General features: G+C 37.3%; 1 pseudogene; it reads left to right on the top strand.

Annotated features, from left to right (window-relative positions):
* The first annotated feature begins 14,026 nt into the window (after positions 1-14,026).
* LOC100684065 lies at positions 14,027-14,721 on the top strand (annotated as a pseudogene).
* Positions 14,722-14,976: the final 255 nt, after the last annotated feature.

Genomic DNA, 14,976 nt, shown 5'->3' on the forward strand with positions numbered 1-14,976 from the left:
GCAGCCTGTTTTGTGCTCAGAAACGTGGACTCACTCTTTCCCTTCCGTGGAGCTCAAACATAACTCTCCTTGGCTTCTATGTATTTCTCTTAGCTCTGATCTTTCAGAGGGCTACACATAACAAGTTTAATCCCTCTTTCCCATGACATCTCTTAAAATATTTGAAAATAGCAATCATATCTTCTCTAATCTATCTTCAGTTCTCTCTACTCCTCCTAATATGAGAGCTTCATATCCCCTTAGCATCATCCTCTAAATGTGTTTATATCACACTGAACCTGTGGATCCAAGCACAAAAAGTAGACTTTTAAGTGCCAAGAAAAGCAGTTATTTTGCTCTTGTTTGTGGACAAATTCTTGGTGAAAGATTAACTGCATCGCACTATTTACTCATAGAGGGTAAAAGAGGAACTAGGTTAAAAATCTTCTTAAATACATTGAGGTTAAGCCAAATTTCTTCCTTCCCTTATTTGTACAGTTGGTTAAAAATGGAAGAGAATGGATGACTCAACCAGAAGTAAGGAGGTTTCCAACAACGGAACTCTGATTCATGCGAAGTGATATCTGGGGGATTTCAAAATGAAAATGTTTTGATATCATCTTCGATGTGTGGTCTTCTGTTTGGGGTTCCCTCCCATGTTTTAAACTGAAAAACTAAGAATTCTTCGGTGCATACTTTTAACACGGACCACTTCCTCTTTCACCTCCGTGCACAGGTGTTATAACAGAGTGAATGGAGTGGAAACAAATGCCTCCCAGGCCTCAGCTCTCATGGAAGATGATGGCACACTGCATAATAACACATACAAAAGGTTTTGACGCTTCAGTCACTAGGAATAAAACACAGTAGCACTGTCTCTCTGGAATGAATAAAAACATGACAGTCTTAGTGCTAATGAAACATGAAGACTTTCTTCCTTTACAGAAAAACACTGAGAAAGCTTCAGTGCTGATTGATTATGAAGCTTTTGGAAGTACATTCCCTGGGTCTTTGATGTGATGGAGTGGTTATCCCTCCACAACAGGGAAGAAAGGATGCATTACTTCTCAGCAATTTACTACAAAATAAAAAGTAGTATATAAATAAATAATACCGACAAAGTGGTCTCGATTCAATTTTCTTGCATGGTCATGAATCTTAAAAAAAAAAAAAAATCAGTTTAAAGTGTTCTGGGATTATTTGTTTAAAAGACTTAAATGATACTTTTGAATCTGACATGACTTTTGACTCTGACACTTAGGATACACAGGACTAACTTTTTTTCAAGATTTTATTTATTTATTCATGAGGGACACAGAGAGAGACAGAGACACAGGCAGAGGGAGAAGCAGGCTCCACGCAGGGAGCTCGATGTGGGACTCGATCCTGGAACCCCAGGATCACACTCTGGGCTGAAGTTGGCGCTAAACCGCTGAGCCACCCAGGCTGCCCACACAGGTCTAACGTTTTAAACTCAAAATGAGAAGCATTTAGTATTTGGCATATAGCATAATCACAAGGAAGCAGCCAAAACAAAGTTTATCTCATATAATTTGCAAACTGTTGTGATAGCAAGAAAATCAGAATTGGGGCAGTTGCTCTGTTCTACTAGGTCTACCCAGTGCTTTGTTTAATTCACTTAAGTCACCTTCATTATAACAGTGATCCTGGGTATAAGCGCTCTCCAAACACACACTATTCTCCAGGCCCTGACCTTGGCAAAACCCACCCTTGAACTCCTTTCATTAATATGAGTTTCCTATAACCCTGATCAGTAAGACAGACTATTAACCCTTGCCCTTTGGAGAGCTGCAATAACCCCTTCTAGAAATTGTCTTTTCCTCACCCTCTGCTTCAGAGCCAGGGAGGAACTTGGGTCAAAGTGATAAACTTCTTAAACCACTAGAGGGGAGTCTGACCGTATCTCAGATTGGAAGAGCCTCCTGTGTCACCACCTATAAGGAATATCCTTAGAGGTGGTCAGTTTGGAGTACCAAAGTCAGCATCCTATGCCCTTATCCATTCCCCTTACTGTAATTCTCTTCCTTCTCCAGCAGTTTGATAAAGGCAACAGAATTCCTAAACCATCTCAAGATTTCTGGTGTCCCAGACACTGTCTATGAAGAAGACAGTTCTCTTCTTCTGTAAGGAGCACTTAAGGAGCACTTAATCCCACAGCTGCAGACACCCAATCCTCCAAGATTCCCAAAGCCTCCTGAGAACTGGTCTCAGTCTCTCGAGGTTTATAGGCAAACAACCCCAAGACCTTTCGTTTAGCTACCAATGTCCTGATTATCAACTGACCATTGTTCAGGGATCCTGATCACCTCCGAGTTACCAAATCAAAACTCAGGGCACACTCTCACACAAATTGCTACTGCCTATCAGGACACACAGCTTTGTTCTTATGTGTTATAATCATCACTACAAGTAAGATTTAGGTTGGAAACAATTCCTTAACCACTCAAAGGTACAACTATGTTATCATTAACTCGTTTCTATCAAGCAGAACACAGGATGTCAAGCACTTCAAGATCTTTTTGATGATTAACAAGACAATTGTTCTCCTGATGTAGGGCCTATACTAAAAGTGCTGAGACTCGATCCGTTGTACAAGGTAGTTCAATATTTTTACATGAGTTGGCTCTCCAAAGCTCTTTTGTAGGAGCAAAAGTCAGGGTGAGTATTTGTATACAGAGGGCGACAATTAATGCCTTGTATATTACATGAGTAGACTAGGGATTTGTTTGTTGTGGGGAGAAAGTATAGTCACTAAATGTCTTGGTAAACAAGAAAGGCCAAAATGCTTATGTTTAAGAACACGAATTTTAAAGCTTTAATACATGGATTTCAAGACCAGCTGTACCCCTTTCCTAGCTGTTTGACTTTGGACAATTTAAGTCTGCCGTGCCACAATCTCATCGTGTAGAAATTGAAGATAACAGTAGTATAAGTGCTATAATGAAAAAGATTAAATTCTCCAACAAAGTACTAGTTAGTGCTTGTTAAAAGTGTTATCTAATGTGTTTCTGAAGAAATCAGAAGGGATGCTGAAGCAAAATTGCAGATTGGATGTAAAGTTTGCTAGGTTCACTCTCAACAGAGCTATAAAATCACATCATCTTTGGAGTTGCTACATCTCTAGAACTATCAAATTATAGGAACTTATTAATATCTGCAGGTCAACAGGTCAACCTCTAACCTCTAAAGGACAAAAAATATATGCATATGTGTTAGTCGTGGGTTATTAGCCAAAGTTCCATCATCTGCATTTGTCAGATGATGCTCAGATGGGCTCACTGGAAAATGATCTAGCATGAAATTTTTTAAAAATCAAGAAATAATCATTTTGCCCTATCTCCAAGTATGGAATAAATAATTTTTAGCAGCTCTGCTATGACTTTTATGTAAGTTCATATTTTCAAAGTTCTTAGAAACGTGTCTGGCACAGTGCTCGATAAAATACCCAGTACCTGTGTCATAGCAAAAATATATGGTCTATGGAATCTCTGTGATACTCTAAAAGGCCTTACATAATTTGCCTGCAATAATTCTTTAGCAATACCGTAGGGATGGTTTGGTTGTGGATCCACTCCATGAGAAGACTTTCGATTCAGAGTTGACGCCTTTTATGTTACAAGAAATTTACACAGCAGCTTAGGGGTCTGCTTGTGCTTAAGCTCTTATTACAACTGTTGTATACATGTAATTTAATTTTTAAAAGCCTACTAAAACAGAATTTCTACACTTTTCCAGAAGTAGTAGCCTTTCTTAAGGAAGTTTCCCAGACAGAAAAGTCAAGTGGCAAAATAGAAGAGACAAAGGTTCAAACCAATCTGAATGCCTCAATATCACAATCATTTATACTTGGGGACAAAAGTGTTGAAGATCTTAATTTTTTTTATTTCCCAAATACCTGGGCACCATCATACAGGCATATTTTCCTGTTTTTTTCTACCCACTGTATAAACTTAGGAAAAACAAAGATATTTACAAAGTCAGACTATATTCATAATCCATTAAAATAGCACAGATTTTCTTAGGGAGACTTCTGCAGCTACCAAAATTCTAAAGCCCACTTTACCTCAAACAATGTTAAACATGGTATTTGTTTAATATTGGAAAAGGATTACGCCACAACCACTTATTCAAAGTCTTGTTTAGTGTCAGTATCTATTCAATTTTGCATGTCCCTAGCTTGATGGAAACTAACTACCTCACAGCACTCCATAAATATTTATATCGTAATCCATTATTGATATCTTCCAAACATTTTACTATAGCTCACTAATGGCTGCAACATGACATTTCTGGGTGGAGCTGAACCATTATTTTAATTTTCCTTCCAAAAGAGATGCTTTGCACAGATTGAAAAAAAAGAATGCCAGCGCTAGCATTTAATCGGGGCAATCACTACCGACACACAACAAAGGCAAAGTATCTAAATCTAGATCTGAAAATGAATCAAAGAATGTTTTAACATAAAAATTCTATTTCCCTATTACGCTAAAATCTAACACATTGGTACTGTGACCCGTTATGCTCAGATGAGCTCATGTAGATCTCACAGTATCACCATAATATAGAAAATATTTCTAAATCTTGATTTTACAAATGAACCAAATAGCAGTTGAGAGAGGCTAAATGACTTGTGCAAAGCAACACAGCTGTTGCTGGGATTCTGATTCAGGGTTTCTTCCACTGATGACCCTCGTGCTCATAACCAAACCTTTGCCAGAAGCATATACTCCTTTATTGCTAACCTTTGTATTGAACATATGCCAAAGCCTCACTTACCCTACAAATGCAAATTATATAAATTTATCTTTGTCTACCACCTGAAATGAAGCCATCCTACATGTACCTAGTGTCTGAGTTTGTTTCAGTCTTTACTGCAACTGTTTTCTGTTTTAGACTTTCAGGTCACTAAATCACGGTTACTATCTTCGAAAGGGAGGTTAGTGGTTTTCAATATCAAGACAACAAATATTGAATAAAGATGGGGCCAAATAAGGAAGGAGTGTGCTGCAGGATGTGAAAGCAACAACAGAAACCAGACCTAGGGCTGTTTAAATCCCAAACCTGCCACCTAATAGTTGTGTGACTCTCAAAGAATTAGCCTAAGTATTTAATGGGATGATATTAAAAAAATAAAATAAAATAAAATAAAAACATTTAGCACAAGCACAGTATAGAATAATATTTCAAATTAAATGATGATCAACTTTTGTATAAAAAAATAAATCCCCTTTTCAAATGTACACAAACCTTAAAAAAGAAAAAGAAACCCCTTTTCACATTTAGTGCTTATAACAAAGATAGCTATTTATTATCTGTTTAAGAGAGATTTTTTAAGAGAGATTTTTATATTATTATTATTTTTGACAGGTATGCCACCCCATGAAAATAGGCATGGTAAAAGCTGATCAGTAATGGTGAAAATCCTCCATTCATACAAGTCGGTGCGTGTATATATATATAAATATATGTATGTATAACAGTCTGTTATGAAGCCCATTTGCCTCCATTTTCTTATTTGATGCACTCCAAACCTCTGTGATTTAGTTTATCATTTATTATCATCATCATATTATCGTCATCCTTATCACGTCCATACTGAAAATGAACACACTGAATTTAGTCAAGGTAAAGTAACAGGCTCAAATTCTCCAACTCCTATTCTTTCTTCTCATGAAATCAGCTGCCAACATGTGTCTCACCTTCCTAATTTTTGAGGGTGCTAGATGTGAAATTCGACGTGAGTGATAAAACAACAAATAATCACAGCAAAATCACCAGCCAGTCTTTTTTTTTTTTTTTAAGCTTCTACAACCCTATCATATTCATTGATTTTAGCCAAATTCACCTCCAACAGAATCTCACAAGGAGAGGAGAAGAAACAAACAGGAGGGACTGGCCCAACACATCTCTTACCAGCCTAGAACAGAAGAGTTTCATGCAATTAAATCTATTCATCTCTCCTTCTCTCAACCCCAACACCACATTTCCAGTCATTCTTTTTAAGACCACCAAGATGGAGCTGCAGACACCTGTTTGAAGGATAGGATTCTCAGTTCACAGAAGCATAATTAAGATGCAATAGTATTGAAAAGAAATGAAAACTATCCCCTTTAGCTAGTTGACACGATGCGATGTAGAAATACGATTATGCAGAACCATAAACCTGCACTATGCCATCCATCCTCTCTTAGTTGGTATCTATTCAGTGAGACTTCCTCGCGCCATTTAAAACGTTAATGGAGTGTACAGTTATGTGTAACTTCTCTACAGATTCTTAGTCTGCAGCAATCATCTGTTAACCTCCCTAAATCCTCGCAAGCCTAGTTTTTGTTTCCTCCTTAATATATTAAGAGCCAGAGTCACATATTAAAAAGACCATAAAACCAGTGTCATTTTTTGTTTCTTTTAAAGAAACACAGTACTTGGGCCTCTCTGCTCACCCTCTCTGTCTAGATCCTAGATTCGTGACATTTTAGAAATGTAACCCCCTTCAATTTACAAATGAGGCAACCGAGGCCCAGAGAGGTGATGTAAGATGTGCAAACCAGCTACGACTTGGACCCGGAAGAGTCAAAACTTAGGCTCAGGCCTACTGATCTCAAGGGCAATGTGCTTTCTGCTACCGTGTTTCCTCAAATTAAAGAAATGAGGACTTAGAAACTTTCACAGGTGGTGCTATTGAATACTTTTTCTTTCTTTATCCTATCTAAACCTACCAGAAATAAAGACCAGAAAAGAGGTCACAACGAAAGGGGAAAGAAAATATAGGGAATAAAAGAAAACACTTGCCTACTTTATATCTTACTCAATGAACAGGCAAATGATTTAGCAGACAAAACAATAAGATGACAATTATGAAGAAAATGTAGACATTTCTTAAAAAATATATTTTTTGATAATACGGAAATGATCAAAAGCATCACTGTGTGTTGGATGTAGTGCAGGAGAGGGAGACAGAACATGACAAGAACTGAAGTGGAATAAGCCAAAATAAGATAAAGGTACTGTAATTATAGGCAAATTTATTCAATCTCAAAATGTTGTTTATTGTTACTATAGCTTATGCTAACTAAAATTAACATGTGCTCCTTCAGAAATAGTACTTAAATATTCTTTGGAGGGAAGCTTCTACACGAGGAAATTTCTTGATAGCTCAAATAATTATAAAAAAAATTACTTTTTTGTGCTTATAATTCAAAAGCTGAGAAAGAGTGAAAAGAATAAAGCTTTAAAAGATTCCCATATTTGTTAAAATGTAATTTATGACAGGTATGATCAAGCTTCATATATATTTTTTAGAAAAAAAAATTCTCATCTTGCCAGAAGATAAGAAACATCATCTAAAAATTACTGGTAGGTCAGGAACAAAAGGTGCTCAGACTTTGAAAATGCAGAATTTAATCACTGGAAAGAAAAGAACACAAGTTTAACATAAAGAAATTTGCAATTCTGATGAAATGCTCACAGTTTTAAAATGCTGAGTGATTTGACCAGGGATGTTATAGAAAGCAGTCTATCACATTTACATAGCAGGCAATAAAAAACAAAGGTAAACAATTATTTTTGAATCTTTTGGCAGATGCTTTAAAGATCACTGTCTATGTAATTACAAGAGAAAAATGGTCGAGAGAAAGAAAACAAACAATTTATATCTAAACCTGAAAAGAAAGACTCTGTAGAGGATCCCTTAAAAGTGAATGTTTTTTTTTTTTAATTTAATTGCCAGTGAGGGGATCCCTGGGTGGCGCAGCGGTTTGGCGCCTGCCTTTGGCCCAGGGCGCGATCCTGGAGACCCGGGATCCAATCCCACATCGGGCTCCCGGTGCATGGAGCCTGCTTCTCCCTCTGCCTGTGTCTCTGCGCCTCTCTCTCTCTCTCTGTGACTATCATAAATAAATAAAAATTAAAAAAAAAAAAGAACTAATTGCCAATGAGGATTATCAAAGATAAAGGCCACTATGGCATACAACAGATCCAGAAAGTATGAATAGCTCGTTTCTTATATCGAATTTTCAATCTCCACTCTTTTTTATCTTTCAAATGTTACCATTCCCTCAAGATTCAAGTCCCACCTCTTAATCTCACACGCACACACACGCACACACAGGTCTCTCCTTTAAACTTCCGTTGCCTTTAATGTCTGTATACATACTGAATATTTTCTCGCACCGTTAATTATAAGTGTGTAGCTCTAACCTATAACATGCCGGGACCTCTTAATTAGGCCCGTATAATAACTTCTACATCTTTATATCTCTCCAGTCCCTTAGACAAAGGGGCACTTAGTCTACAGGAAAAATGTGAAGATGTTTAAGGCCCAGCATTTAAGCTGAAATCTGAATATCAGAACATGAGAATGACATTTAAATAAACTCTGGTTCTCAAAACAGAATTTTAATGCTGGTTTAGTTGGCAAAACTTAGCCTAGCTTTTATTGTGATAAATTAGGGAATACATATATATCACGAATTCATTTTCAAACTATAAAAAAGTATACCCTATAGGGAAGCAGAATTGAAATGTAAAGAAAAAAAACAGCTTATAGAGAAAAATGGACATATGTTCTAATGAGGCTTTTGCCACTTACACCTAGATGGGTCTTCTTATGATACAAAATCATCTGCAAAAATAGCAAAAATTCATATCTAGCAAGATACAGTGAGGATTAACATCTCACAGAATCTAGAAAACCATAAATTAATGATAGATTTATCATTAGTCCAACATGTTATTATTGTACTTATTATCATAACTATAGATGCAGATATTTTACAGAGATACGATGCAGAAAACCACTACTAATACAGTCTAAAAGAGCACCAGAAATTTGTTGATAATGGGTCATTATGCCACATTCGTTGCTCCTTGATATTGAAATGCTTGAATAGGGCCAATTCAATCAATGCTCAGAAATTCATCAACAGTTGATTGGAAGAAATCAATTCTGATTTTTCATTACTTTTAGTTTGCATAATGTATCTAAACTGTCTGCCTATATATCAGAAACACCTACGGAATTTCATAAAATGCTGAATTCTATGCCCCATAACAGATATCTTGAACCTATTATCACCTACAATTAAGAGTTGGTAGGAAGTCAGAAAGTTCTTGCCACTTCTGAGTCTGATAATAACTAAACAAGCTATCTTTAAAGGTTTAATTTGTCCGAATTTAATGATAAGACCCTCATGTTGCAATGAAAATCAAATAAGAAAGCATATACCATTATGTTGGATACTATAGAAGTTTAATACGAGTTGGATCACAATAAAAATTTGTTAAAACCTCTACATTACTGTCATTATTACTGCCTTTGTTATCATCACGTTTGCTATGATCATTGTTATTACACAATACTGTGTTCCCATGAGCTCCCCTCAAAGTGTCAACAATTAACCTTTTCTTCCCATTTGCTACTTCACTGTGTCACTTCTTAATTTTACCCTGCTGCACCAACCAAGAGTTGGAATCCAAACTCTTTTTGTGAGAATTCTGAAAACATTTATCCAAGTTATTTAATCTCAAAGAAAGAGAAGCCGGGCCAATTATTTTATCTAAAAAAAAATTGTGGCAGTTCTTGGAAGGTTAATTCAACATGTCATTCTTGAGCTTTTTAAGGAAAGACGTACGTCAGATATGTAAGGTAAGTCAAAAGGTTGATGGTGTGGTATCTAGCAACTCAAAATGGACTCTAAAACCTTGAAAGTAATTATAAGATTCAGGACTATTTTGATTTGACTTAATAATAAATTCTATCCAAATGTAGATGCAGAACATGAAATGCCAGCTCATTTTCTGTATTTTTTTATAGTATGAACTTCAATAGAGCATTTGAAGTACTTTAAAAATAGACAACTGCCATATGGAATTTATTAATTTTGATTTAAGATGTTGAAGGTCAAATTATTTTCCTCTTTCTTGGTAAGCGCTCCCTTCTACAAAACCAATACATTTTTTTCATGTTGTCATAATTCCACATCCTCCAAAACATATAGATTGTTCACATAAAATATTATTAACGTTGCTACTTATAGTTGAAGTTTAATTTACTCATTTTGAAATGCACAAGTATTCTTGTGTGTAATATCTGCATTTTTAATAGTTTCCTTTCTTCAACGTAACTTGGCGTCCTATTAAAGTTATTGCAAAGAGATAGACTATTTCTGTTGAAAGGACAAAAGTCATATCAAGTGACTAACTCATTTTACAATATAACCATGAAAATTTTTGTAATATAAAGCTTGCCGTCTTCCTATCTCAAAAGGATATTTTGGAGAGCAACTAATAAATTCATTTAAAGAGCTTTTGACATAATGTGCTACACCTATATACTCAATAAAAGTGAAAAAAGAATGCTGGAATTAGTTCAAATTGAAATGAGATCATGTACAACCATAGCATACACAATCCAAATGTTTCTATTTAATAAAGATAATAGGTACTTAGGAAAAAATTGTTTTAAGATGTACAAACATCAACATCTCTTAGAACATTTCCAATCATTAATTATATAAGTAAATAAAACTTTGTGGGAATTCAGTGACTTAGTCACAGACCAAAAAGAGAGAAAGAAGTACCAGTTTTTACCACTAGTGATTATCTTCTTCAATTTCATGTTCTCATGTCCATGATTATTCCTAGACTAAAGGATCTTTTTTTCTTTAAATAAAGGAGAAGTAGGAGGAGGAGGAGGAGGGGGAGGAGGGGGAAGAAGACTAAAGGATCTTAATGAATAGAATACATCCTACCCATCCAAAAAAAACAACAGACAGAGACAGCTGTTTATCTCCACATGTCAGATAAGGAAGCTTTCAGAATCCCTCCATCTCATTTTAACTGATCCCACAGTGTATCCAGAACTTTCAGAAATTACTAAATTTCACCTCTGCTAATACCATTAATGTATTCACCCTCTTTGCTTGAGTTAATGGCTGAAATACTTCAGCAACGCTTCTGTATTTTAGCCCTAGAATGTATGGAAGAAAAATAAACACTGTGAGAAAAATTATACAATCAACCTTTGTCCTGTGACTCATCTTCAATTAGCTTTGAGGTCCTGTCCATCCCACATCTGAAATCTCTTACAAATTCTTTCATTTAATTTCTTATCACCTCTGACCTGGATTTGCAAAAATCTTCCAAAATATCTGAAAATCTCCTGTCTCTGGTCTCTCTTCCCTTCAAGCAGCCTTGCACACCACCCCAGGGATTATCAGCTGGTCAGCGCACGGTGCTGGAGAATGGGGTAGCACATAGCACTATTCTCTCCCCAACAGGCTGAGGAGTTTAGGTGATCACCTTTGGAAAGGCAAAGGAATGAAAATCAAAAGATAACAGGTGGTTATTTTTATGGTTACCTCACCCTCAAATTTTTCTTTAAATATTTTATGGATTAAACCAGATTGTTTCCCAATTATCCATCAAAAGCACAAAGTATATTCTCAGAATGAAATCACTGGAAGAGGGTGATTTAAAGCAAGTCAAACAAAGAAGTAATCAATTCTGCTACTTCTTCTGTTCTATTATAATCTGGCTGAAGACATATTTATATTTTTAGCCCATAGCTCTTTTCTCAGTCTCAGACCTACATATCCATCTGCCAACTTGACATCTATACTTGAACATCTTACAAGCATCCCAAATTTAACATGGACAAATATTAACTTTTGAAATTCCTCTTCCAACATTCTCCGAAGTCTGGCATACCGACATTTTAGGATTTGATCCTTCTATCCTCCCACCTGAATTATCTTTGATGACTTCATCTCCTACGTGCCACTCATCCAAGTCTTCTTGATTGTATTTCCAAGAAATATCCAGCTTCGGATCATTTTTCCTGCACCCCTACTGCCACCATCCTGGCCAAGACACCTCCTTTCCTAAACTGAACTCTCTCAACAACCACATGACTATCTCTCTGCTTCTATTCTTGCCCCTCTTGTCCACTCCCCACAGAGCAGTAGAGTGAAATTTTTAAAGCATAAATTATATAAGATCTTTCACCTGCTTAAACTTATTTTCACTGGACTGAGAATGAAACATATAAATGTTCTTAGAGCAGTCTGCAAGCTCCTGCCTCGTCTGGCTGTTCTCTTCCCCAGTCTCAGCTTATGCCTAGGTGTTCAGACAAGCAGTGCGTCTCACACTTACACAGAAATCCATCATTTATCTGAAATTCAGATTTGCTGGCTGCCCTACATTTAATCTGACGACCTCAGCCATGCCACTCTCCAATTTGCTCCAGCACGCCAACCACAATAGCTTTAAGAACTTTCCTTCTGAGCCACACCCTTTCCTGCTGTAACACCTACTATCTCTACTAACAGGGATGCTCTTATGTCAGAGCCTTACCTGACAAGCTACAGGTCTTCTCTCCAGATTCACCTTAAATGCTACTTTGTAAGAGAGTCGTCTAATATGTTTATCCAAGTGAGGTCACACCATTAGTTTCTCATAACCCCTTATATATGATTTTCTTCTTGTTTGTATCATAGCTTATATATCTATTTATGTGGACATAAATATGTGACTATGTGTTTGGTGCACCACTATATCCTCAATGCCAGCAGAAAATCACAGATATAATAGAGCCTCAATACATATTTTTGAAAGGCAGAAAGGGAGAGAGGGTGGGAAGGAGAATGGAAGGAAGGAAGGAAGGAAGGAAGGAAGGAAGGAAGGAAGGAAGGAAGGAAGGAAGGAAGGAGGAGGGAGGGAGGGAGGGAGGGAGGGAGGAAGGAAGGAAGGGAGGAATTCTATCTAAAGCAACCCCACTATTCTAAGTCTATGCTGCCTATGCGAACTTTGATCCTATAGTTCAATTTCCTGAAAGCATTTACTCTCTGGACCGATGCACCTGACCTTAACTATAAAATATCACTCAGTCACTCTTACAGATCTCTTGATCATTGGAAATGAAGATATTGGCACACAGGCTTGTGAATGTAGTTTTTGTTATTAAATGCCATGGATTTTATCATTTTTATTATAAGGTCTAACCTGATTCCTGAACACTCCACTTCCCTTCCTCACAGTGCCAAGTACACTTGATCTTCAGAGGCAGGTTCTGCCTCTGTCTCTGGTTTCCTAGTCTATTCCTAACCCAATCCTTTGGGTTTTGTTTATTTGAGAGACAGAGAGAGAGAGAGAGAGAGAGCATGAACAGGAGGCGGGGGCAGAGATGGAGAAGCAGAGTCCCTGCTGAGTGGGGAGCCAGACACAGGGCTCAATCCCATGGATCACGAGATCATGACCTGAGCCAAATGCAGACTTTTAACTGACTGAGCCACCCAGATGCCCCCATTGGCTTGATTTTAATCTGATAAATGATCTTCTGTCTCATTGCAGAGAACTGTGTTAATCAAGATAGTAAAGGTTATGTGCTTTGGAATCCAAAACCCATCTCTCTAGTCTAGTCTTAGTAACTCGGTGAAATTGGAAAAGATTCTGCAACTCTCTGAACGTCAATATTCTCATTTATAAAATAAAGATAAACTATCTTCTTCATGGCACAACTATGTTGATTACATGAGGTTGTTTTCTCCTCCTTAAAAACATTAATCCAAAATTCCAAATCCAAGCCTATATATGAGCTGGATGCTACTAAACTCACCATTTAATGGAGCTCATTTAATGCTCCCTTCCTGTCTTACATCAAGCAACAGAAGTTCCAATACTTGCAGTGGCCAGGGAGGTAGTACAAAAAATGAATCTGATGAGATGTAAGGGAAAACAGGAAGTAGTGGGAATATGGGCATAGAAACTAACACAGGCCCCATTCAAAGAAATTAGCTTACTCAATCCAGGTAATTGTGGCCATGTGAGAACACAAGTTCAGTGTTTTTAGATCATCTAATTTTTGTTTAACAGAGGCTAGAAGTTCACATTTTTATCTAAACATTTTAAATTTTAAAAAGTAATAAAAAAATAAACATTTTAAATTTTAAAATACCAGGTACTGCTTAAAATAATTTTAGAACTTGGTGCAGAATTCTCAATTAAAGTTGGCCAGGGGGTGGGGTTCAACATGGAGATGACTAGGGGAACTGCTGAGCCAGTTCCGGGGGAACTGGTGTCTGTGGCACATGCTCCTTCTCTCCCAGCCGAGTCTTATGGCAATGATCCTGATATCGAGATGGCTTGGGCCATGAAAGCAATGCAGCACGCTGAAGTCTACTACAAGCTGATTTCATCAGTTGACCCACAGTTCCTGAAACTCACCAAAGTGGATGACCAAATCTATTCTGGGTTTTGGAAAAATTTCGAGACACTCAGGATAGATGTGTTGGATCCAGAAGAGCTCAAATCAGAGTCCGCTAAAGAGAAGTGGAGACCATTCTGCTTGAAGTTTGACGGGGTTGTAGAAGACTTCAACTATGGTACTTTGCTGCGACTGGATTGTTCTCAGGGCTACACTGAGGAAAACACCATCTTTGCCCCCAGGATACAATTTCTTGCTATTGAAATTGCTCGGAACCAGGAAGGCTATAACAAAGCAGTTTACACCAGTGTTCATGACAGAAAGAGAGAAAGAAGGCAACCATGGAAGAGAGAAGGGAGCTGACAGTGCACAGGCAGAAGAGAAAGGAGCCAACAGAGAAAGAGAAAAAGCAAAAAACCAACAAAGGAGAAGAAAAAGAGAAAGAAGCCAACAAAGAAATCCGCAAGAGTGGTGAAACAGCTATGGAAAGTAGACAGGGAATAGCGCTCTGGAAGCTGTGACTCAGCTAAGTCTACAGATACCATGAGGCCACTTGCACAGACCCCTGTGGTTAAATGTATGTCCAGGGCACTGAGGTGGCTCAGTGGTTGTCTGCCTTTGGCTCAGGGCGTGATCCCAAGGTTCCAGGATCAAGTCCCACATTGGGCTCCCTGCAGGGAGCCTGCTTCTCCCTCAGCCTATGTCTCTGTCTCTCTCTTTGTGTCTCTCATGAATAAATAAATAGAATATTTTAAAAAATAAAAAAATAAAAAATA

This window comes from Canis lupus, chromosome 34, assembly GCF_011100685.1.
Source record: "Canis lupus familiaris isolate Mischka breed German Shepherd chromosome 34, alternate assembly UU_Cfam_GSD_1.0, whole genome shotgun sequence".
Lineage (NCBI taxonomy): Eukaryota > Metazoa > Chordata > Mammalia > Carnivora > Canidae > Canis > Canis lupus.